General features: G+C 43.5%; 1 protein-coding gene across 1 annotated transcript in view; it reads right to left on the bottom strand.

The window, feature by feature from the left end:
* FSHR (follicle stimulating hormone receptor) overlaps positions 1 to 25,147 on the bottom strand; it is a 2,702,145-nt gene that overhangs the window by 8,499 nt on the left and 2,668,499 nt on the right. The window lies entirely within an intron of this gene.

Here is a 25,147-nt window from a genome sequence, read left to right as displayed (position 1 = left end):
TAAGTAAAAGGGAAGAACATGATCCATAGAATAACTCAAATGACAACAAAATAGAATCAGTACTTGGAAAAGTGTTTTCTTAAGAAGTGTTTTTGAGTGCACTCTGAATAAAGTGTCTCTTTCCAAAACATCCATATTCATTTCTATCATTTGTGCATATCGAAAAACATCAGGAAATGCATTTCACGGAACACAACAATTTCTTGAAAATAACCAGTTTTATGATATTGTTTTGAATTCACCCAGCTGTGCTTTTTCCCAGTGAGAAAAGTGAATCTATTCCCTGTAAAAAAAAACTTCTTAAACGGTAGGCAGCGAATTCATGGTTATCACATTAGAATTTTGTTAGCATGTGCCTACTGCAGACAGGCTTAGCAGAGCTGTGTGTTAGTCCCATTACTATTTTTTCTAAACATAGCCGATATGAAAGTCATTCTGGACGCTTGTAATAATCACCACCCCCAAGGCTGCCTCGTTCCCCAGTAACTTGATTGTCATATGCAGATGACATCGTGCTGTTTGACAAAACTCCTATTGGGCTCCACCGTTGCCACACAGCCCCACTAGGGGTATTGTAAAGAAAACTATTTAAACATAAATTGGCCCAAATCTAAGATCATGGCTGTGGGCAGCAAGGGCTGAATTAAAAATGTCATTTGGAAGCTGCAAGATACACCAATGATTTTGTAGAGATGACTTATATCTTCATTCCATTTAATACATACTAGTATTAAAGCTGGGAGGAAACGAGCCACCTGATTTACCCTTACTGCAACTGCCGTTCTAGAGTTAAATTGATTCATAGGCCTGGATTTATACCCCAATACATTAATTTCTCCCAGAGCCTTTCTCGTACCACTGGTGTAACAGGGACCCCTGCAGCCCCCACGGTGCTGGGTGCCCCGTCACCACATGTCCTGGGAGGGGCCCCCACTTGGAGTAAATAAAAATGCAATTTTTTTGTTATTAAAAACAATGGGCCTCATTACGACCCTGGCGCTCACGTAATGAAGGGTGCCGGTATGGGACCGGCACCCTTCATTACGTGAGCGCCGATTACGTGGTCCGCTTTGCGGGACCCGGTCCAGACGTCTGGTAAAAACAGACGTCTTTTCCTGGTCCTGCGAGGGGAAGAGGGACATATGAGAGTATTCTCTCCTATCTCATTGCAGATCCAACTCCGGTCCCCTGTGGAGTCCCTCAAGGGTCTTGTGTATCCCCTACACTTTACAATGTAGTTACCAAACCTCTGTTTTGTGTGCTTGACTATCTGGGTGTCACCTATACCAATTACGCTGATGACACCCAGATACTCATCCCTATTACTGGTGACTACACCGCTGACTCTAAAGCTCTTAATGACATCTACCAAGTTATCCAAGCCTGGAGGGCCCAACACGAGCTCTGTCTCAACGATGACAAGACAGAGCTCCTCATCCTTGGCACCCAAAAAAGACTCAATAAGCTTGACCCCTCGTTTAACACCTTCAATATCGATGGCAACTCCATCAAAGTATCCAAAGATACTAAAACTCTGGGAATCTACCTCGATTCTACACTCTCCCTTAATAGGCAAACTAATGCAGTCGTCGCTGCCTCTGCTTACACATGTAAGCTGATCACAGCCTGCCGTCCATTCCTCTCCACTCAGAACTGCATTATTCCTGCTAGGACTTTGGTTATATCTAAACTCGATTATTGTAATGCTTTTTATCAAGGCACCAACCAACGCAACCTCAACAAACTCTAGATCACTCAAAATACTGCTATTAGAGCGGCCCTCAACATTCCTAGATCTGCACATATCACTGAAACCAGCAAGAGTATACACTGGGTCTCAGTTGCCCAAAGGATATCACTGAAATCCCTGGCCATTACTCACAAATTTGCAAACAACCAGGCCCCCATTTACATAGCCTCTCAACTCTCAGTATATACTTTCACAATCACTCAGATCTTCCCAAGCACAGTGCCTCACAATCCCCAGATACAAACTACAGACAGCCGGAGGTGCTAGCTTCCCAGTCTTAGCTGCCAAGCTCTGGAACACACTGCCACTCACCATTAGAACCTTGCCATCTCCCACCCTTTTCAAACACAAAGCCAAGCTATGGCTATCCGCTACATTTGACCAATTGCCTTTACAGGACATCTGATCCTGCCAATTGGCCTACCAAACTGCACTATTATGTACCTGACTGCGTTTGTGAATGTTATTTGATTGATGTAACTTGCTGCTCTTGTGAATGTAATTGATTGATGTAACTCTATTCCTTGCCATTCATGTACCTGTTGCTCTAAGTTATGCGCCCGGCTGCCCTCGGGCCTGGTGCGCTATACAAATAAATGAAATACAAATACAAATAAAATATAAATACAAATAATGGGCTGTTCGTAATGTGCCCGTTGTTACCTCCCTCCCAATCCCCATTGAGCCCTATGGGGGCTCAAATGGGAATGGGGAATGGTTCCTTCAAGGAGGAATAACCGGGTCCTCCAATGTTGGAATGACCCGGTTATTCCTCATTGAAGGAACCTGGTAATGCAGCCCGGTTTGGAGGAAGCCATGGTGCTAACAGCACCAGGTCCTTAACAGAAGTAGGGCCTCATTACATGGAAAGCGGTAATGGTACCGGTGACCGTTAACCCTTACCGCCTTACTACGAGGTCCCTTTGCGGGTTGGTACTTTAACGCCTGCTTTTTAGCAGGCGTTAAAAACCAACCCGCAAATGTACCAGGGTGCTAATTACGGTACCGCAATTTGCACCTTCCACATTCCCATTATGCCCTATGGGGCAAAAATGGGAATGGGGAAGGGCAATGGGGGAAGGGGGAATTACCGCCCTGCCAACCTTGGAATAGTGCGGTAATTCCCCTTTCCTCCAAGGCGGTGCCGGTATTTTACCGGCATGGACCAAAGTGCTAATAGCACCTTAGTCCACCGCCTACCGTGTAATGAGGCCCATCATTTTTATGAAGTCAGAGTGACTTCAAAAAGAAACAATTTATTTTTTAAGTTTACCAGCTTCCCTCAACCCCATGACGTGTGTGAGTGTATGGTGAAAGGGCGCACACTTAAATGTATAGGTGGCTGCCTGTGTGAGTGTATGGTGAATGGGTGGCTGGGTGTGCGTGTGAATGGTCTGTGAAAGGGTGCAAATTTAAATGTATGAGTGGTTGCGTGCGTGTGTGTGTGTGTGTGTGTGTGTCTGTATGATGAAAGGCTGCACACTTAAATGTATGGGTGACTACCTGGGTGTGCCTGTATGGTGAGAGGGCGCACACTTAAAGGTATACGTGGCTACCTGTGTTAGTGTATGGTGAAAGGGTACACACTTAAATGTATGGGTGGTTGCCTGTGTGTGTGTGCCTGTATGTTGAAAGGGTGCATGCTTAACTCTATGGGTGGCTGCCTGGGTGTGCCTGTATGCTGAAGGGGTGCCCACTTAAATGTATGGCTGGCTGCCTGGGTGTGCCTAAATGGTGAAAGAGTGCACACTTTAATGTATGGATGGCTGGGTGTGCGAGTGTGTATATGGTGAATGGTTTGGGTGCTTGTGTTCAGGGGCACAACAAAACCTACATTTCAGAGGGCTAACCCTTCAAATGTTGGCAGAGACACTAACTTCATGGGCGGTGGGGGAGGGGCAAATGTATTTGTGTGGGGGCATCTAAATTCGTTTACATATTTTAATTAAACTATTCTAGTGCAGCTTCAATGTTACAAGCAGTTAAATCTCTCGTTTAAATCTGAAAGCACCCACTAATGGACTGCTGTGAGAATGAGCGGTCTCCTGTTCCCTCTCTACTCTTCCACTCACTCCCCTGGCATGCAAGTACTAAACCCACATAACGATTTCAATTGCCTAAAAATGTGGCATTTTAATGCAGGTACTAACAGTGAAATGCTTTATGTTAGTAATTTCTCTGACCTTGTTAACAGCGAAACACAGGTGCTGTTTAACCTCTGTGTCCTGTTCTGTCCTGCAACTGCTCTGTAGGTCAGCCAGGACGAATCAACATGGCCCAAAATTTAAGGAGGGGGGGTGCTGAAGGCCAGTCAGCTATATGGTGTTGTGCCACTACTTGTGTTTAATGTCTTGATTACTCATTGGTAATCTTCATTACTCCTAGCCCTATTCTTCCCTGTCCCAGTACTTGTGTATGAGGCAGTATCTGTGTATGAGGCACTCTGCCTCTTAGACAAGTACTGGGATGAGGCAGAGGTACATGGAGGCCATTCTGGGCCAAGGAGCTAATTTTGGAGGTTGGCATAGGGTTTCAGGGAGAGAGGGGATGAGTGGAGGCGGGATTGTGCTTTAAATCATAATCATCTTCCATGTCCAGGGCAAGCAGGCATGATATGTGATATTAGTGGCTAGAGAGGCATTTCGTTGCAGCCAGTCTAGTCATTCCTCAGTTCAGTATGACTTTGTTTTAACTGGGCATTTCTGATAAAGCAGGCCTGCTATGTGTAATTACCTAGCTAGACTGGCATTTGGGATCTACCAGTCTAGCCATTTCTTGCTGTAACATTGTATATTTTTCTTGGCATCTGTGATAAAATTATGTAAGTCATTTATAACGTGCCTGTATCTAGGTGCGACAAGACAAGGGAGGGAAGATAGAGGACAAAAGAAAAGATCTTACTAGGCCTTGGGTAATTCAGATCGTACAAGTGCAAGAATGAGAAGTGCAAGGGGAAAGGGAGGGGGGAGTGCAAGGGAGAAGTGAGGGGAAAACAGGGCAGCGATACTCTGAGTAAGTGCAGCTAGGGCAGCGCAGCTCTGGGTAGTGCAAGGAGAACAACGGACTGTAGGATTACAGTTACAGCACCTAAGTGTGTGGTAAGCCCAGAGGCAGTGCAAGAGTGACTGATCAAGAAAGAGCCTGTACTCAGTGAGACTCTGAACATAGCCAAACAACCAGTCGGTACAGCAGACAGGTAGGTCATATAGGTCAGCAGGGGATGGAAGGAGAGAAAGCAGAGGAGATGAGAAACATTTTGATATGCTACTAGAACTTCAGATGGTCCGGCTCAAGATGGAGAGGGGCAGGGAGGCCATTCCAGAGGAAGGCACCTGCAGAGGAGAGAGAGATCTACCCCCACTCTCTGCCTGGAGAAGCGTGTAACCCTTAGAGAGTTGGAGGTAGCTGAGTGAAGGGCTCGAGGTGGAAGGTATTTTGAAAGAGAGCATTGGGTTAAGTGCAGGCTCTGGCCCCAGAAAGCCTTGTGGACAATGCAAAGGGTCTTGAATTTGAGTCATGCAGCCACTGGGAGCCAGTGGAGAGGTTTTAGGGCTGGAGAGACACAGTCCCTGGGCTTGAGGCCAAGGATAATTTTGCAGTCCTGTTCTGGATTAGTTGCAGAGGGTGGAGAGCAGAGGCAGAAAGATTAAGAAAGAGGCTGTTGCAGTAGTCCAGCCTAGAGAGAAACAGGGCTCTGGAGACAGTGAGCTTCTGGGTGAAAATTAAAAAAAGGGAAGAATCCCATTGAGGAGGTGCAGCTGGTAGTGGGACGTCTTAGCGACATCCGAGATGTGAGGAGAGAAAGAGAGAGTGGAGTTGAAGATGACACCAAGGTTTTTTGCCTCGCAGGAAGAGGAAGGACGAGGGTCCAAGGCGGGTGGCCAGCGTGAGAGAGGGAAAGCAGGGGGTGGTGTCCCAATGAGAAGGATCTCTGTCTAACTGGCATTAAGGCAGAGCTTGTTGGAGGCACACCAATACTGTCAGAAATGAGCGACAGAGGAGGAGGAGGGGAGCCTGAAGGAAAGCTGAGTGGCATCTGCATAACACTGGAAGTCACACGAGAAGGTAGAAATAAGGTGCACCAAAGAGGTCAAGTAGAGGTTGAAAGACTCAGTGAGAGGATAGAGCCTTGGGGAATGCCACAGGTAGAGAGAGAGGTGGCAGAGAGAAAGGGACCAAGCTGGACCTGGAGGGGCGGTCCGAGAGGAAGGAGTTCAGCCACTCCTGGGCCTAATCTGTGATGCCCAGGTTCTCATGGAGTCAATTGATCAGGATGGCGGTTTTGGCCATGTCGAAAGCAGAGGAAAGATCAAGGAGGATGAGGACAGAAGGAATGCTGGAATCAAGGTTAGGGAGCAAATATTCACGGGTGTTCAGGAGAGCAGTTTCTGTGCCTCTGGCATCTCTTAAGCCAGACTGACAGTCATGGAGACAACCAACAGATTCAGTGTGGAGAGTAAACTGGGAGATGGCCAGCTTTTCCAAAAATATGCCCAGGAAAGGGGTGGTGGAGATTGGGCAATACTTTGCCAGGCAGGCAGGATCGGCAGGCACTTCTTGCGGAGTGGGTCCACACGGGAGTGCTTGAGGGCAGAGGGGGAAGTTCCAGTGGTTGAACGAGTGATTACAGAAAACTGCCAAGGCTGGAGCGAGGGTGTTAATATGGTCGTTGATGGTTCTGGAGGAGCTCGGGAGCACCTGTTTGGATGACAATTTCGTAGATCAGATTTGTCTAGAAACCTTGTCAGGTGTTGTCAGAGAGAAAGAGGAGAAAGGAGGAGGAGAGGGAGACATGGCCAAAGGGGGGTCAAGAGGGAAAGAGGGAGAGGAAGAGGAGATGGAGGACAGGAAGTTCTCAGTGTAAGCAGAGAGGTGAGAGGCCAGAGCCATACAGTGGGCCTGGGAGGGAACATGAGAGGTAGAGACTGCAACAGGATTGGCCAGTTTCTTGCAGATGCAATCTTCAATGTGTGCTCTCTTCTTGATGAGTGTTATTGCTTCGGCTGGCATTATGGTGCAACCAGTCTAGGTAGGTCTAAATGTGGTCTGGCATGCTTTACTGTAATGTTATTATGTGTCTACACAGGTCTACATTGTGCAGCCAGATGGACGTGTTTTCATTGTGGCATGGCGTTTTTCATAGCAAAGCATTAATGTTCCTGTTCACTTTGGTGACTTGCATGTATTGGATTCGTGTTACCCTACAAAACAATTGCAAACCCAATTGCTTTTTAGCTAATTTTTCTCAGAAAGTGTGCTCTATATTGCATTAAAACACATATTTGTATCTTTCTCCTAGTGGAGTGTGCGGCATACCCTTTCAGCAGCACGTTTGTGCGTATGGCGCAAGCGTGGTAATCTAGACCGGCCCAGAGTGTGGCATGACCCATGATTTGTTGCGGAGTTGGGGGGGTCCTCAACATGGCTCGCATGGGGGCCCTCAAATTTTGTGTTACACCACTGTCCCATACCTCTCTTTCAAACGCATTTGAGTAGTCAATACATGCTATGCAAAGCAGAGCAGTAGTGCTTATTGCATTATCATATTATGGGTTCTACACATGCCCCTTCTAAAACCTGTCTGCTGCATTGGGAGAAGCTGTTTTTCCTACTTATGGAGCTCGTCCAATTAAAAGTTACAGAAGAGCTTGCCAGAGACATCCAGCATAGCTAGCTTTCTAGTTTGTTGGATCCTCCCAGGTGCCCTTTTTTACACTGGTTTTTGGGTAGATTTTCTCCATGACTCTGGGATTGTTCCCACCTGACCAACCCCTCTGATAAAGTTTTTGAAGTATCCTGGCCCAGAGTTCCGGTCCCTTTTTATTACCGAATTAGAGAGCTCATCAGGGTCAGGAGCCCTCAAGGGTTTTCATTTTTGAATTTCCTCAAGAATATCCTCAATATTCAGTCTAAGATCGTAATTGTTCTAAGTGGACTCCAAACACAAATCAAGAGATTGCACGGCTGCAGGACTACCATAAGGGGACTCTATGGGCCTCATTACGACTTCGGCAGTAGCCATGCCGCTATTGGCGGCATGGCTGCTGCCGAAATCGGGTCCGGATTCCTAGAATGGGGAATTACCAGGACATTCCGAGTTCGGAGGGCCCGGTAATTCCTCCCTCCAGGAACCCAGGCCCAGACCTTCCCCATTCCCATCTCAGCCCCCATAGGGCTCAATGGGAATGGTAGAGGGTGCAAACAACGGGCCGATTACGAGCGGCCCATTGTTTGCTCCCTCTTCCTATCGTGGGACCCAGTAAGGATGCCTGGTTTGACCAGGCGTTACTTACCGGGTCCCGCAAGGGGACCTTGCAATGAGGCGGAACGGGTTTAATGGATCCGCCTCCTTTAGCGGAGCCCGTTAACCCGTTCCGCCTCAGTCGTAATGAGGCCCGATGTGTGACACCCAGCCCTCCACAATTATGGGATTAACTTCAACACTGCAACACTTGTGCTGGAATATTCTGTGTGGCAGCCAAAAGGACTTGCTAAAACAAAGAGGTGATGGCTGGAAGGTTTAGACTGAATCTTAATCACTGGTGTTGCTCTGGGCAACCTTCCAGACCATCGTTCTTTGCCTGCCAAGCCATTACAGAAGGGGAAAAACCATATGCAAATCAGGCTTGGTCCCACCCCAATAGAGGCAGTCCAGCCCGAACTGCTAGGTCACATCCCTTCTGGACGAGACCACAAGCATCCCCAAACATGTTTCGGCCTTGTTGGGACTTGCTGTCATGTTGTCCGAGTACACAAAACATAATTAGCCAATTTTCTGTTCTCTTAGATCACCTGTGCACTCGTAGCCAGTTCTTATATATGGTACGTAAGCGAACAGTATTTTCCCTCCCACAACGCTCCATAAATGGCAGGCAGACACAAAAGTGTATGCTAGCTATTGTACATAAATTAGATACACACTATAGGCGGGATACCTACAGTGCGTTGCTCTCTCTCTGAGCTGGAGGTGATCTTCCAATGCGGGCTCTTAGGTGGTGTGCTAACTAAAATGGCCTGTCCTGCTGAATCATTGACAGCCAGCCACTCTCCCCGACATTAGCTAACACTGAAACTGGCTTATCCTGTTGCTTTCACGGCACATTGCACCCTCCTCTCTCCTGAACAGTGATAGCTTGCTATTCAGCCACAGGTGCTATAAAAACCCATACATACATATGTACATACGCTCAGAACAATCATATGGAAAGCCAATAGACATTTAGCAATGCAGCAGAAAAGCAGGTGGATAGCAGGGGTTTTACAAGGAGCCATATACCTGTAAGAATAGACTGCATAAATGACAGGCAGACAGACACACAAGGGTATAATAGCGATCATACACCATTTGGATGAACACATGCAAATTAAATTATTTTTGGAAGGACACATACTGACTACGACCAGTTAGCATTTTGCCAGTTGTGCTGTTCGAAAGACAGACACACTTTAGTTCCCTATGTCATTTGGGGCCTTCAGCAGAAGCACTAGGGAACTTGCAACTCAAATGTATTGGGTAGATAACATCGTTGCTATTCTGGTCCAGAATAGAACCGCACTAAATATATTTGGGCGCTTAAACCATTGGAAAAAAAAAATAAATAACGGTATTTCATGTATGTTTTTCATATAAGTAAAAAGAATTAACTTCCAAAACCAGTAAGTAAACCTGATACATAGACGCTGCAGTATTTAACAATAAAGAAGGTTGGCCTAATGCCATGGTATGTGTCGCAAGATAATGGGACGGACAAAAGACTGCAGACACTCATGGTTATTCCCACAAGTTTGACGGATAGAACATGAAAGAAAAGTTTGGTCCCACGGTTAAAGTAGAGCCTAAAACGTATGCCTCTCCCTTGGACATACGCAGATTTAAATGTCACAGAGCAATGGGGAATCAGGACACGTCAACTTGTTGCATTATATACACAATTTTAAACGTATTGAAATGTGACCATTTAAATATCCTGATCATACATTACAGAAAGCAACAACCCAATGTCAAAAACATGTAATTAGATTCGGCACACTCTTACATTTGCAAAAACAGCAGGAACACATGACAAGGAACTAACATGTGCATCAAATATCATTTTCGAAATGCCAGAACCAGGGGAGAGTTTGCTCTAAAGAAAAATAAATTCTTTAAATACTGTATATTAACAGCTTTGAAACAGCTATGCAAAGAAAGAAAGTGGCATTCAGTAATTCGGTGAACTTGTTAAAATGACTGTGATATTTGCATAGGCTTGTATCTGAGCTATTCCAGAGCCGTTCAATGTTCGAATGATGGGATTTAAACTACAGTTATGGCTACTTTATTACTGTGCATATATGATAATGACTTGCTTTTTGCAGTTCACAGTCTTTGATAAATCAATTCACAAATCGACATCACAGTTGCAACAGGGGAGAGGGTGATGCTTTTTGTTAAACATAAGGAAGTTCCCATCATCCCAGAAGGGCTGAGTAAATATTAAATCACCTCCCGATTCGAAAAGCTATGACACAAATAGCCCACTTGTGTACTCTAGTGGAGGATCTCAGGAAACCACTGTCCATGTCCGTGCAGCCAATGAAATCGTTTCAGCTCAAAATACTAATGAAAGCAACTGCACAAAGGGATGCACGCACACGCTTGGCCAAAGCATAAACCACACAACAGACAACAAGCTGCTTGCAGACACAACAGAGAGCCCAGCTGACAGGATGCAGAGGAGCAAGCGAGGAGAGCAGGCCTGATATGACCCAGGAAGAAGAAATCGCACCAGCATGCACCCGGCTGACTTCCCTAGAACTTCCATCTTAAGAGAAAAGGCCCTTGCCCTGAAACCTGGGGAATCCTGAAAGGAATAGGGAATTATTTGGCCGCAGAGGTTACATATCTCTGGTGAAACCCATGGGTGGATGGACCACAGAGGAAAATGAATTCTAGAGAAGCTATTTAGACAAACCATATTGAGTGAAAACGAGATATTTTCCCCTGGAGAAAACTAAAGTAATGCATCTCTAATATGGGATTTGAGAAATGGTGACATACAGTACTTGAGAGCGAGAACTGTACATATCACTCTTTTATTGGTAGAAGAAGTCACCTCACCAACAAATCATAGGACTATTGTGGGCCCAATTTATGTTCTGATAAATGCTGCACAAAGCCTTCTGAGTCATCATTTATCATTCTGCCACTATGTGGTTCCTTGTCATTCAATATGTTCAAGGTGCCCACACCTTCACGGAGGAGGTGGGGGTAGGTATCCTTTCAAACAAATAGATGGTCATGCCCTTCTTGTTCATTTGCGATAGTGGTAGGTGTTTGGTTGCGTGCCAACCTGTTGCCTGAGGTTGATGGGATCTAGGGTTCAAATCTAATATGTGCCTTATCAACTAGGCGAGGGCCTCATCTACTGGGACACCCTCAAACAAATGAACAGATACCCAGAATTCAAGCCACAACACTGTTGTTTCTTTTTAAGGATTTAGTAAATGGTTCGTTTGACAACGCTGTTATTTAAGACCTGCACAATTCATACATTTATTGTGTTGATTTGTCACTTGCTTTTTATTCAAAGTGTCTTATATACTCATATACACTCATATTTTTCTTTGGCTGCCTTTTACAATAAACATTAGGAGATGTTCACAACAGACTACGTGCAGATCGTGCACATCATTTATTGTTACTTGTTTATTATGTATTGTGCTTATGGTAGACGTTGTACGTTGTTGTTGTGTTGTTTCTTTTCTTTATGGGAGCCAGACTCTCTCAGATACTTTCTGTTTTTATTTCAACCATTGAAGAATTGCATGTCTCATAGAGCACGGGCTCCAGCATGTTCAGAAGTGCTCTTCAATTGAGGCTTGCCCATTAATCCCCTTCCTTCCCCCACTTACACCTGACAGGGTGCTGTCCTTTACAGCACACAGAAGAGCCCAAGGAAACAGAGCAGGATGGGTAAATCCCCAAGCTCTGGCTTATTTTCGAGACTGGCACACTTCAAGTTTGCTCCCGGCAGGCCTGACCTGCCAGGAGTTCAGGCTCCTACCTGCAAATAAATGCCTGGATCTCCGGCACCGTTAGTAACGGTGCCGGTGATTCAGGAAATCCTATCCCTTGGAACCTTGGGAGTCCATGGGAATGGCACTTACTGGCACTCCGCTGCCCTTAATATCCGGGCAAAACCAATATATCGGGTGACAAAAACGGTAATGGCAGTTTCACGATATCCTGTCAGAATTACCAGCGGGATAGCAGCAAACTATTAATGAAGCCCATTATATGTATGAATGATATAATTGAAACTGTAACTATGTACAACTATAGATCCTTGTTAGAGAGTCTTGCGTCTATGCAGGATAGGTAAAAGACAGTCGGGGTTCAAGCAGTCATCATCATGTGGTTGAGTGCAGAGGTCTAATGCACCCACACATTTCAGCCTATTTGCAGCAATCAATGAGACTTTGTGATACAGCCCCATTGCCTTCCCCTGTGGAGTGTAAATCAATCCTAATCTATCCATTCTCTCAGCAACATCCTGCCCACAACATCTGACTGTGTATCCCCTCGTGGCACCCCCATAACTGCCAGACGGAACTCCCTCAGGATGAATATTGACTTGTTTCCGCATGTACCCATGTATTTGTAATAGCTCAAAATCTTTATGAATTAATATCTGCTAATAAAACACATAAAACATGATCGGTGGGGAACTGAAAAAATGATCACCTTAATTGAAATTATTAAACAATGCGAGAACACAATACATTATTGCAGATCATGTTACACAAAGCAAAGCTGGGGAACAGAACAAGGGGTTGAAGATACTAAGTGTAGCTTAAAGGACTTTCAAAGTACAATTCCTACCATCCCTCACTATTAAATGTTCTGTGTAAAGCTGATGGAAATCGCAGTCTGAAATATTGGTGACTGCAGAGAAAAGGGGCAATGCTTATATGAATGCGTGTCTTCCAGGGAAGATGAGTAAATGGCTACTAGTAAAAATGAGTAAATGCAAACAAATTCCATTACAAGTATACACTATGAAGGCATAGGCTTACCGTAGTAGAGGAAACGCGACTCAGCCAATACCTGCCTCCTTGGGTCCCTTAGTGGATTAACATGCATGCTAGTGAAGAGTTGTGTTAATAACTATACTGGGTATTCCCTAAAAGGGATTTTGATGCTCTGTAGGCAGTGGTTGACCCCAGTAATAACATACTGTTTACAGGGGATAATGATGGAAAATTCTCTCTGGTGAGACACGATAGAGGGTTTTTTCTGGCGTAACATTCTAGGATTACCCCCTTCCTGCCCTATCCAATAAATCAGGGTGGATTTTGGGCTCCAATCATTGAAATCAATTGTATTACAACAACAAGGCCTACTATACTTGAAAGCCATCTGTAATCCTGAAAGTCATCTGCTTAGAATAATTGGGACAAAAGTAATTCAACTTGAGAAACTTAATCGATACAAATAGATATGACATTACATGTCGACTCTTCTTTCAAGAACTTGATTGGCTAGTTGAATGCAACCGTTGTGGTCGTTTCGAACCAATCAAATCTGCATTTAATGCAAAGGTAAAGAGAATTAATTTGGAGAAAAACTTTACTTGAATGAGTGAACTCCACAACTACAAATACATTGCAGGGATGATACATAATTATTTAAGTCTCCAAATGTATCTGATATGCTGTCCAGACCTTTTAGTTTGCAAATCTAGGCTCTTGATGCAAACAAATCAATTGCCAGTGAAATCCATGTACGGTACGCAATGGAAAATACCCAAAAATGAACGATATTGTTGTATGTGTTTAAAGGTGAATAATCTTGAGGCACGTGATAACCTGTTGCCCTAAAATGCAACATCAGTACATGCTGAACTATGCACCCTATGTACATGACATGAATTATAAACAGTAAGATGACTTTTTGGAATTGGTGTCTAAATACTCAGTCAGAACCTATGCGCATAGCTCTATATAGAATTTGGAGATCTGTGCCCCCAGTTATTGAGTTTTTTAGTTGAAAATTGATAATCAACATATTCATGCTGTGCAAACAGATGGAAATGCCTTGGATGAATCAGCAACTAAGGAAGAGCTCCTGCTTTCAGGATGTACATATTTTGCTCCAAACTGACCAAATGCAGTAGCCTCCCTTAGGTTTCCTTCAGGCCCATTCCAAAATACAGGGTGCTGCCCCATAACCTATCATAGGATATTGAAGGGTCTCTTTTAAAGCCTGACCAGCTCTGATGCTCCCTAAACCATTGCCTTTGTTTGCCCACACGCACCAAGGAGTGGTGCATATGAGCAAAGGGGGAATTGTTTCTTCTGTTAAACAAAACTGGTGTACACCAGATATTTCTTCTATAGCTCAACAGTTTTATGAACAGTGTGTTTTGTCAGCCACACAATATGGGCACCTTTTCTAAATAGTCACATTGATTCCATCCAAATGCCAAAATGTTGGAGTTTTGAGTAATTATGAGTTCTTGTGGATACCTTTTCAGGATGGGTAGAATCTTGCCCCAGTAGGGAGGCATATACAACGGCTGTGGTGAAAATGCTTATTAAAGACCTTGTTCCAAGATTTGGAGTCATTTATTCCTATCCACATTATGCACAATATGCATGGCCAGTGGAAAGAAAAATAAAATCGTTAACAATATACTCTCTAAAAGAGGTACAGAGAAAAAAAATGGTGAGATGTGCTCCCATTATCTCTCAAGAGCATACATGCATAACAGGAAAAAGGTGTAAACCTGTTAACTGTAATCATATGGTGCCTCATATGAATATTGGCCTAAGCCCATTCGCGTTACGCAGGAAACCGTGTTGTAAAGTCCCGATTTTGGGTTAACTTCACCACCATTTAAGACTCATCCGCCATTTTGATTTTAAACTCATGTTCCATGTTCTAATATGGTGGACTGTGCTTTCGTCTTGCAGTCGAGCTGAACAACCTTTGAGTTCTGTTAATGTTTAGGTTGACCAAGAGCCGACTGTTCAAAGAAATCTTGTACTTCATACGAACTGCCATTCAAGTGTTCTCTGCGCTCACAAGCCTCATCCTTGTATAAACACCGAAACAATGAAGAGTAAACGTCGCGCGTATGCCTTAGCTGAACTGCATTGTAGTGACTATTGAAGTAAGGCTTACCGAGGATCTAAGAACCTACAGCATCATTGTATTTTCATGGAAACGTAAACCTGTATAATCCTTTTCATAATATTGTAACATCTGTCATGTGAACTAGGCACAAACTCTAGCCCGTGAAAAATTAACCTGAAGAGAGGACGGACAATATTGTAGAAATAGTATAAATATGTCTGTTTTTAGATGTCCAGAACTCTCTCACCTCACTGTGTCGGCTGGTACACACTGCGAGGCGTTGGGAGCCAGATAGCTATCTGTTTTGCTTTGTAAACTGTACAGTAATAGAAGATACTTTCAGCCCATGATTGGTGTATTTCAATCATGGTACTCAGCCTCGATATTTCTTTGTTCTTTCAGATGGCGCCCGAATTGGGACCCTCAAGATTGATGCCACCTTGTTGAAGAGAAGACGCGGCTATCAGACCGGGATCGGCCGGTGAGAAAAAGGGGGCTCCTTTTGAATGAGACACAATACCTCAACAGTACTGCACAATCTGATCCCTGAATGGTGCTCACGCGGGCCGAGACGGCATCTTGACGAGAGTCCACATATCGAGGTGTCAGTCCTTTGTAATCAGGTGAGTCATGCACCTATTCCTAAGTATCCTGATATTTGTTTGCAGATTTGTACTCGCAAGCACAAACAACGCTAGGTAACACCAGTGATCTGATATGCCTGGGAAATTGTCTGCCTGTTTCAGGGGATTATTCTGCAGAGACAGACAATCTTTGGAATTTGGCCGACCAGCGCCACATTAGGGGTTGCCGGCATGTACTATGTACTGTAAGTACGGCATTGGTAGTATAGTATTCAACAATATTTGGCACAGACAAACGAGACATGCTTCCGAATTTCAGTGGCCAGTCAATGGTAGTTTTGAGATTGCCTGAATAGAGTATTTAGAATCTATATTGTTAAAGAAAAAAGCTAGACCTGCAGAATTTGATGTAATTCAGAATTGGGAAAAGGAAGCTATGCAGAAATTTAAGAGTAAAGAGAAGCATGCACATTGTTATATGTGGAAACTCAGAAAAGGCATCATTGTATGATCAACAAAAACAATCAGAGTCTGTTAGCAACATGGATAGGGCTTTTCAACTTGGTGTACAGAAAATACATTTGTCTAAAGATTTTCATGTCTCAGATGAACTAATTGATAAACTCTTAAATGAACGTAGGCCTGGTGCCACTGCATCACCTCCGTATGTACCTCTTCCTGCTGTGTTACCTCTTCCTGCTGTTGTACCTCCTCCTGTAGCAATCCCTGTTCTTCCTGTTGTTCCTCTGCCGTCAGCTGTTGCTCCTCTTCCTATTGTCGCTTCTTCTTCTGTACCTCCACCCTTACCAACTATTACTGTTCCTATGATTCCGTCTTTGTTGCCAACGGTGATGTCTCCACTACCTGGTGTACAGGATTTGTCTACTCTTTCTTTTCGAAGCAGTTCGGCTCTGCTTGTAGCTGATGAAGGGGCAAGTGCTGAATCAAAAGTAGTGACTCATAGTACAGTTTCTAAAGATAAGAAGAGAGATTTGTATGCATGGGTTAAGCAATGTTTAGAGAAAGGTGAAACATCAGCTGTCTCAGCTACCCTTCTTGATCTATAAAGTATTCCCGAACAGGATGTTTTCATTGAGGGGATGGGAATACATTTGGCTGTAATGTGTAATAATTTTACAGACAGGGATGTCCCACAAGGGTTGAGGGATTTGAATGTTTTAGCCTATTCAAGGGATACTGCAGAGAAAGTAAATGAGCATGTCGAGAGGGTTTTCGAGTTAAGAAGGGAGATAGAACGGTTACAGAATGATGAAGTAGATGGTGATAGATTGGACGCTCTCTATGTGCAGAAACGGTTCCTTCCTCCTTGTAATTAAACAGTGAAGAGACGCGAATTTGCACAAGGGATGTGCTTAGATGGATTTCGGATGTGTTGATATCTCCCATAGAAGTATATGATACGTTTAGTCAGTATACTCCAGAAATGCAGAAGAACGTGTTACAAGTAATGATAGAATACCTGCAGGATGAGTGTATGAAGAAAAATATGTGTTGTCCTGCAGAATTGAAGATTATTTTTAGGAGAGCTTTTGCGCCTGATACTGCTTCCACCACTTTAGCGCTCAATCTGGCTTTACTGCTTAACAAACGTTCGGAGTTGCCTACTATTCAGTTGCCTATGAGAGAGGGTCCTCCGACATTTGTTCCTAAAGTTGAGATTCCAGCTAATGCCGCAACAGGTACAGCAACCACTACTATTGAAGCTCATTATGTAACACAATGTGTTCATGTCCCGTTCTCCAGACAGGAATTGAACACTATTAGGCAGTCAATTCCAGACATTAGGACAAATCCAACAGGGTTTTATAAAGAAATAGAATCTGTCTTGCATTTGTCAGTTTTCACTTTAGGTGCTATAGACTTGTTCTTTACTGTGATCATACCTGCTGATTCATGGAAACAGATTAGGACTGTAGACGATCAAGCAGGGTTAGGGGACACATGGGTTGACTTGATGAGATTAGACGGAGAAAGAAAACCTGGTGAGAGACCACAGCAAGTGATACTGACTTTGCCAGACAGGATAGTAATGAAATTAAAAAGTCTGGTTCCCGAGAGAAGGATTGTTTGGGACAAACTCACTGCTTGTACCCAAGGGAAGTCTGAAGGTACTACCAAATTCTTTATTCGGTTCGAACAAGTATTTTCAGATTTTACCGGACAGGATTAAAGCACTGAGTCAGGGAAAAGGTTGTTTGTGGATACATTTGAGCGTGGATTGTTGCCTGATATCCAGTCATGACTTCTGAAAGTGCTTGGCAAGCTAAATCGCAGTCTGAAGTATTGCATATGGCTCAATATTACGAGAATAGAGTCAATAATGAAAAAGAGAGAATTGAAAAGAAAAAGGGGGGCCTGAAAACCAAAGTATTATTGCAACAGATAGTTAGAGGGACTAGAGGTGGGAATACACAGTTTCGAGGTCAGTTTGTTCCACAAAGTAATGCACAGTTGGGTCCTGTACACGTGAACCAGTGTGCTTATTGCAGACAAGAGGGTCATTGGCGAGCACAATGCCCGATTCTTCAGCAGAGGTCGAATAACACATATGGAGTCTTGGGTAGACGAGTCCAGAGTCTGCCCTCGGCTAGGGGGTCCTGGTAGAAGCCAGTTTGCTCAAAATCCACAGTCATTCTCGCCAGATAATCAGCAACCTAGTATAGATAGCATAAATATTTTCGATAACCCTTCAACTGCTATCTTTCTGAAGATCTTGTCTTTGATGATATATTGTTTTGTTAGGACAGCCCGAAGCAGGGTCTGGAACCAGTAGTTATTCCCGTCAATCAGAAAGGGCCCCACGTTGAGATGAAGGGGGGGCATAGGAAGCATCTATTTTTGATAGATACAGGAGCACAGAAGTGTTCCATTGATTATTCACTGGTTCCAGGTATTCCACTGTCAGGGCAGAATAACGTTTCTGTAGGGTTTTCTGGCACGCCAGTGGTTAGTCCAGTTTCTTTTCCGGTACCGATTTCACTGGGGCCCTTCACGGAGTACTATCAATTTCTTCTAACGACGAATTGTGGTGAGAATTTGTTGGGGTTGAATCTGTTGAAGGAATTAAGTGCGGTAATTTATTGTTCTTCGGATGGAGTAGGTTTGACGATTTCACCCCAGCAATCTTCTGTCACACGGTTTTTGACTAGACCTTTACCGCCTGAATTTATTGAAGTTCCAGCATGTTTATGGGCGGTTGACGACAATGATGTTGGCATTTTGCAAATTGAGCCTGTTAAAATAGTTTTGAAACCAGGAGCTAAATTGCCACGTATTCCACAGTATAAGATTTCAGTTGATGGTGAGCAAGCTCCGAAGAGCATAGTTTCTGGTTTTGTCCATCGTGGAGTGATCGAGGAAATTGCAGGAAGTTTGTGCAATAGCCCGATTTTACCAGTGTATAAGAAAGGGGATAATGTGATTCCTTTCCGGTTTATTATTGATTTGCATTCTATCAATAAGATTATTGCTCCACAATTTCCAATTCTGCCTGATGTAACCACGATATTAACAGTGATCCCATCTTCTGCTACTCATTTCAGTGTGGTGGATCTTAAGAATGCCTTCTTTAGTATTCTCATACATGTGGATAGTAGATATTTGTTTGCGTTCACCCTAGGGGGATGCTCGTTTACTTTCACTCGTGCACCACAAGGGTACAAGGAGAGTCCGAGCATTTATAGTAGGGCTTTGAAAGAACAGCTCGATACACTTGAGTTGCCGTCCACTTGTACAATGTTGCAATATGTTGACGACCTTCTGTTAGCTGCAGACTCAGAAATTGCTTGCAAGAAAGGTATTGTGTTGTTGCTTATTCATCTAGCAGAGCATGGGCATAAAGCTTCATTAAAAAAGTTTCAGTATTGTCGACAGGAGGTTGCCTATCTAGGCCATCTCCTGTCAAAGGAGGGAAGAAGATTGACACCTGAACGGATAAAAAGCATCTCTAGCATGTCTGTCCCAAATACACAGAAAGAGGTCAGAGCCTTGATAGGAATGGCGTCTTACTGTTAACAGTGGATCCCTAATTTTCACTAGTGATAAAACCAATGTTGGCATTGACAAAGAAGGACATTTCTTTGCCATTACCGTGGAACTTGGAACACCAGAAAGCTTTTGATCTGCTCAAGACTGCACTGTGTTCAGCACCAGTTTTGGGCACACCAAACTATGATAAGGCCTTTGTTCTGTATGTGCAAGAATGTGATGGATCTGCTTTGGCTGTGTTAATGCAGGAATATGGAGGGAAGAATAGACAGTGCTGTTATTTTTTCTCCACACTTGATCCTGTTGCATGCGATTTGCCGAGATGTTTTAGAACTGTCGCTCCTGCTGCCGCGTCCGTAAAGCAATGTGAGGGTATGGTTTTAGGTCACTCTTTAACCATGATGGTACCCCACTCCGTAGACGTTCTATTAAACAGAACGCAAATGCAACACCTTACTTCTGTGCAATTAACAAGATACAAACTGATCCTATTTGCACCGCATATTCAAATTAACAGCTGTTGCGTATTGAATCCGTCTGAATTATTGCCTCTTCCGCAAGAAACTGCTTGCAATGACGAAATGTCACATGACTGCCTCTATACCACAGAGCAAGAAACCAAAGGCAGGATTGATTTAAATGATACACCTCTGAATGATCCACAAGGGGACATTTTTTGCAATGGCTCCTGCTTCAAACTTCCGGATGGTACATCCACTGCTGCTTATGCCATCACTACACTAAGCACGATTGTGGAAACCAAGAGAATTTCGCATAATTCCATGCAGGCTGCAGAGATTATCGCACTAACTCGAGCTTGTGAACTTTCTGAAGGGCTTAAATTAAATATATTTACAGATAGCCAGTATTCCTTTGGGATGTTTCACAACTTCGGTAGACTATGGGCAGAACGAGGTTTCTTGACCTCACACGGAACAAAAATCCAACATGGCACCTTGGTAGTTCAGCTACTCTCAGCACTTCCGCTTCCTACTCAACTAGCAATCATGAAGTGCGCAGCACATCAGAAAGTAACAGACGATATAGGGAGAGGAAACACTTTTGCTGACAGGATAGCTAAACAGCCTGCTATGATTTATGTTCAGAAATGTATGTAACGAAAGAAACTACAAATATTTGTACAATAGATGAAGGGATCGATTCCATAAAAAATATTCAAGCTGATGCCACTCCAAAAGAACTTAAACACTGGGGTGAGGGTTTAGCAAGTTTAGATGAGGAAGGTTGTTGGGTGGACAATGATATAAAAATATGGATGCTACTTGATGCATATGTCACCGCCATGGTTACAATGACTCATGGTCCTACTCACATATGTACTAGAAAAATCTGTAAATTGCTAGAACCTTTCTGGGTAAACGTAAACATCTTAAAGACTGCTGAGCGTTTTGTCCAAAACTGTATGGTATGCTTACAGCATAATGTGGGAAAGGGTACATCGACACTGAGGGGTAGTTTTGGTCCCTGCTCTGTGCTCTTCGAGGTAATTCATTTTGACTTCATCGAAATGGAACGCTACTATAACTACAAGTACGTTCTGGTAGTCATTTGTGCCTTTAGCAAGTGGGTTGAAGCCTTCCCTGTGAAAGATGCCACAGCAATGACAATGGCCCAATGACAACGGCGAAAACCATGCTTAAGGAATATTTTCCTAGGTTAGGTTTACCAAGGGTCATCTGGTCGGATAATGGTCCATATTTTATCGCTGCTGTTATCCTGCAAGTATGCACGGGATTGCAGATCGATAAACGGGTTCATTCGGATAGACATGCTCAGAGTGCCGGACTTGTAGAATGCCATAATGATATCCTAAAGAACAAGCTAGCAAAAGTCTGCGCAAGCAGTAACTTGAAATGGCCAGATGCCTTACCGGTAGTTTTACTGTCCATGCGGACATCCCCATAGACTAGAACTGGACTCTCCCCCTATGAAATTGTAATGCGGAGACCAGCTAATATTTGGAATTTGCCTAAGCCCAAGAAACTGAAAGACGTGTAGCATTTGCTTCTTGCTGAATACTGTGACCAGTTAACTCAAAACTTGTATTTGATTTCTCAACAGGTGCGAGGAGCCCTCCCAGTTAAATATGAGGGGCTAGGTCATCGACTTCGACCTGGGGACTGGGTGCTCACAAATGCCTTCGAAAGAGCATCCAGCCTTGCACCGCTTTGGAGAGGACCGTTTTAGGTCTTGTTGGCCACACAGACCGCTGTACGAGTAACTGGAAAACAACACTGAATACACACGACACACGTCAAGAAAATACCTTTTCCTTTGCCACTCGATGAAGAAGAAAAGAAGGAAACTGTTTGTTCTGCTTCACAAGATCAACCTGTCTTGAACAACACCAAGGGTGTTTCGGAGATTCTTCCTAAGCCCGTGAGGCCTGGGGAGACTGCTACTTTGTCTTTGAATTCTTCTTTGGATCCTTCTGCACCCTTGAGTAATCTTGCCTCTGTTTCACCACTTCCATCAGAAACAGAACAACACTCTGTTTGCAGATCACGCCAGTCTTGAGATACGATCTGCATCCACGGCACTAGACTTACAGCACGGCATGGCTGTGCCCACAGGAAATGACTGTTGAGCTAGTCCCTTGCCACTCTCTCACAAAAGCATGAGTAAGTGGCCGGGACCGGCAAAGCTATCTTCAATCAAGGTAAATCAAGTGGTCAGGAAATCACCAACGAATGAACTTAAGGGATTTATCGCAGAAACTTTTTTCGAAGTGAACTTTAAGGAACAATGCCCGTTGCTAACTATACTCATTTGAAGCAACCCATCAATCATCTGGCTAGCAAAGACATTGGGCATCAAGAATCATGGTCCTTGAGGACTTACTGTTTTCTCATAATTATGTTAACTGGTCTAACAGTTGTTATTGCACTTGGGTTTTGGTATATTGAGGGGGTGCGTCCACTTGAGACATTGCTACCTACTGAGAGTGTTCCCACTATGTCTTCTCCTTTCGTGCATCTGCAAACTCTACCTTCTAGGGATTCCCAACACAGACAGAGTTACCACAATAATACATTTTTATTAATCATGAATGCGACCCACACAATTTTGAATAGAACACATTGCTGGATAAGTTTGCATTTGCCACAACACGGGGAAAAAGGGTTGGGCTGGTATATTCATCCTCTTCCTTTGACTACTGCATGCTATGCCTCTTTAAGGGCACTATTCTTTGGTTGTTGGAATGATAGCATCTCTAGGAACGTTGATGGGACTAATTTGAATGAGTTTGAAAGACGAGTCGTGACACTTCTGGGATGTTCCCTTTTTGCAAATAGGAGCAATCTCAATGTTGCTTCTATTAGGCCTTCCGATAGACTTTCTAGACCTTTCCAATCGTTGATTTCTTTCAAGATGGCTCCCGTAGGCAACCGGGATGCCATGCCTCCTTCTTACACTATTAATCACAGCCCCAACTCTGCTTCCTTCTGCATACAAAGGGATGGTTCTCAGTCAATGGGTACTTTCGAGGGTTGTACCAGTATTGCAAATCTGACTAGTGAGGACAGACCATTGTATGTAGGTGATCCCGTTTATTTTGTCTGTGGCAATTAAGCTTATCCTTGGCTACCTAGGGATTGGCAGGGTACTTGTTATTTGGGTATCTTGCTACCAGGGGTATTTGTAGCTAGCACCTCTGAGGTCTCTAGAGCTCGTCCAAGGCGGGAAGGGAACAGTGATACTTCTTCACAGGTCATGAGCAATGTAGCAACATCCTTTTTGCCATTTTGGGGAAAGATCATGAACTCCGACGATATTAGCAGACTGGCAAGAGTATTGGAGAGAACCATCAACAGAACCACCGATATACTATACAATATGACGTTAGAACAGAAAGCAATTAGATTAGTGGCTCTACAGAACGGATAGTGTTAGACGTCATCCTGGCTGAGCGTGGTGGAGTATGTAAATTGGTGGGATCTGCCTTTTGTGTTTTCATACCTGATTCCTCCCCTATCATATGCAAGGCAATACAAAATTTGCATGTCCTAAGTACAGAGTATATGTTCCCGAGGGAAATTGGGATCTTAGTGCTTGGTTCTGGGACTTTTTACGGTCTTGGGGATGGAAACTCTTTTCAGTCTTAGTGGTAATCATTGGTATTCTATTGTCCTGTTGTTGTTGCATACAATGTCTTCCTGACATATGTTCGATGTTAGGGGGATGTTGTGCGCATACTGTGGGTACATTGGGACCAAAAATACATGCACCTAAGAAAATGACTAATGTTTTTGTGATAAAGGATATTACTGTCAAGGATCTAATGGCGATTGATATTTCTAAATAATGTGATTCAGGATGTACGGACATTGAAACATGGGGTTTTGAATAAAGCAAATGTTTTAGTAAAGCTCTTGGCTTAGGCCAAAAGGAGGGTTTGTTAAACCGTAATCATATAGTGCCTCCTTATTATGAATGTTGGCCTAAGCCCATTCACGTCATGCAGAGAACCGCGTTGTAAAGTTCCGATTTTGGGTTAACTTCGCCGCCATTTAAGACTCATCTGCTTTTGATTTTAAACTCATGTTCCATGTTCTAAAATGGTGGACTGTGTTTTCATCTTGCAGTGGAGCTAAGCAACCTTTGAGTTCTGTTAATGTTTAGGTTGACTGAGAGCTGACTGTTCAAAGAAAACTTGTGCTTCATACGAACTGCCATTCAAGTGTTGTCTGCGCTCACAAGCCTCATCCTTGTATAAACACCGAAACAATGAAGAGTAAATGTCGATTGTATGCCTTAACTGAACTGCATTGTATTGACTCTTGAAGTAAGGTTTACCGCGGATCTGAGAACCTACAGCATCATTGTATTTTCATGGAAATGTAAACCTGTATAATCCTTTGCATAATATTGTAACATCTGTCATATGAACTAGCCACAAACTCTAGCCCGTGAAATATTAACATGAAGAGAGGTTGGACAATATTGTAGAAATAGTATAAATAACTCTGTATTTAGATGTCCTGGACTCCCTCTCCTCAATGTGTCGGCTGGTACACACTGCAAGGTGTTGGGAGCCAGATAGCTATCTGATTTGCTTTGTAAACTGAACAGTAATAAAAGATACTTGTATCTTTTCAGCCCGTGATTGGTGTATTAATTTGTGGTACTCAGCCTCAATATTTCCTTGTTCTTTCAAACATAGAATATTAACGAGTCATCCAATGCAGCTTCCTTTATTACCTTTAACAAAGATGAGCTTTCACCTAACTAATGTTGTAACACTGAAATGGCTGGCAGGATAGCTCAGGTCCAACACACTTGACTTGCAAACAGGATGATGCTATTGCAACACAGGTTCAATACCTGGTGCAGCACTTACAGTTTTAAGTAAAACAGATTTAAGGTCAATATAACCGACTAATATCAAATAAATGTTGCAAGGCACTTATGAAATGTGTTAGATCTATCCATACATAGATCAAGAAAAAACTAACAAAAGAGCACATTTATGGTAAAAACTTGTCATCATTGACTTCCTACTACGTGGCAAACTAAGAAAACCTATCTAGGATTGTGGCTGGTCTACGGGGAACATCTAAGTATACTTTCTATGGGGCATAGAATTATGATTGGGTCTCTATAGTCAGGTGGACAACTCTGCCCACCCATAGTGCAAGTTATCTTCATTGTCATCAAATACAC

The sequence above is a fragment of the Ambystoma mexicanum genome, chromosome 4q, assembly GCF_040938575.1.
Source record: "Ambystoma mexicanum isolate Mex_15411 chromosome 4q, UKY_AmexF1_1, whole genome shotgun sequence".
NCBI lineage: Eukaryota > Metazoa > Chordata > Amphibia > Caudata > Ambystomatidae > Ambystoma > Ambystoma mexicanum.
This window is presented reverse-complemented; position numbering and strand designations above follow the sequence as displayed.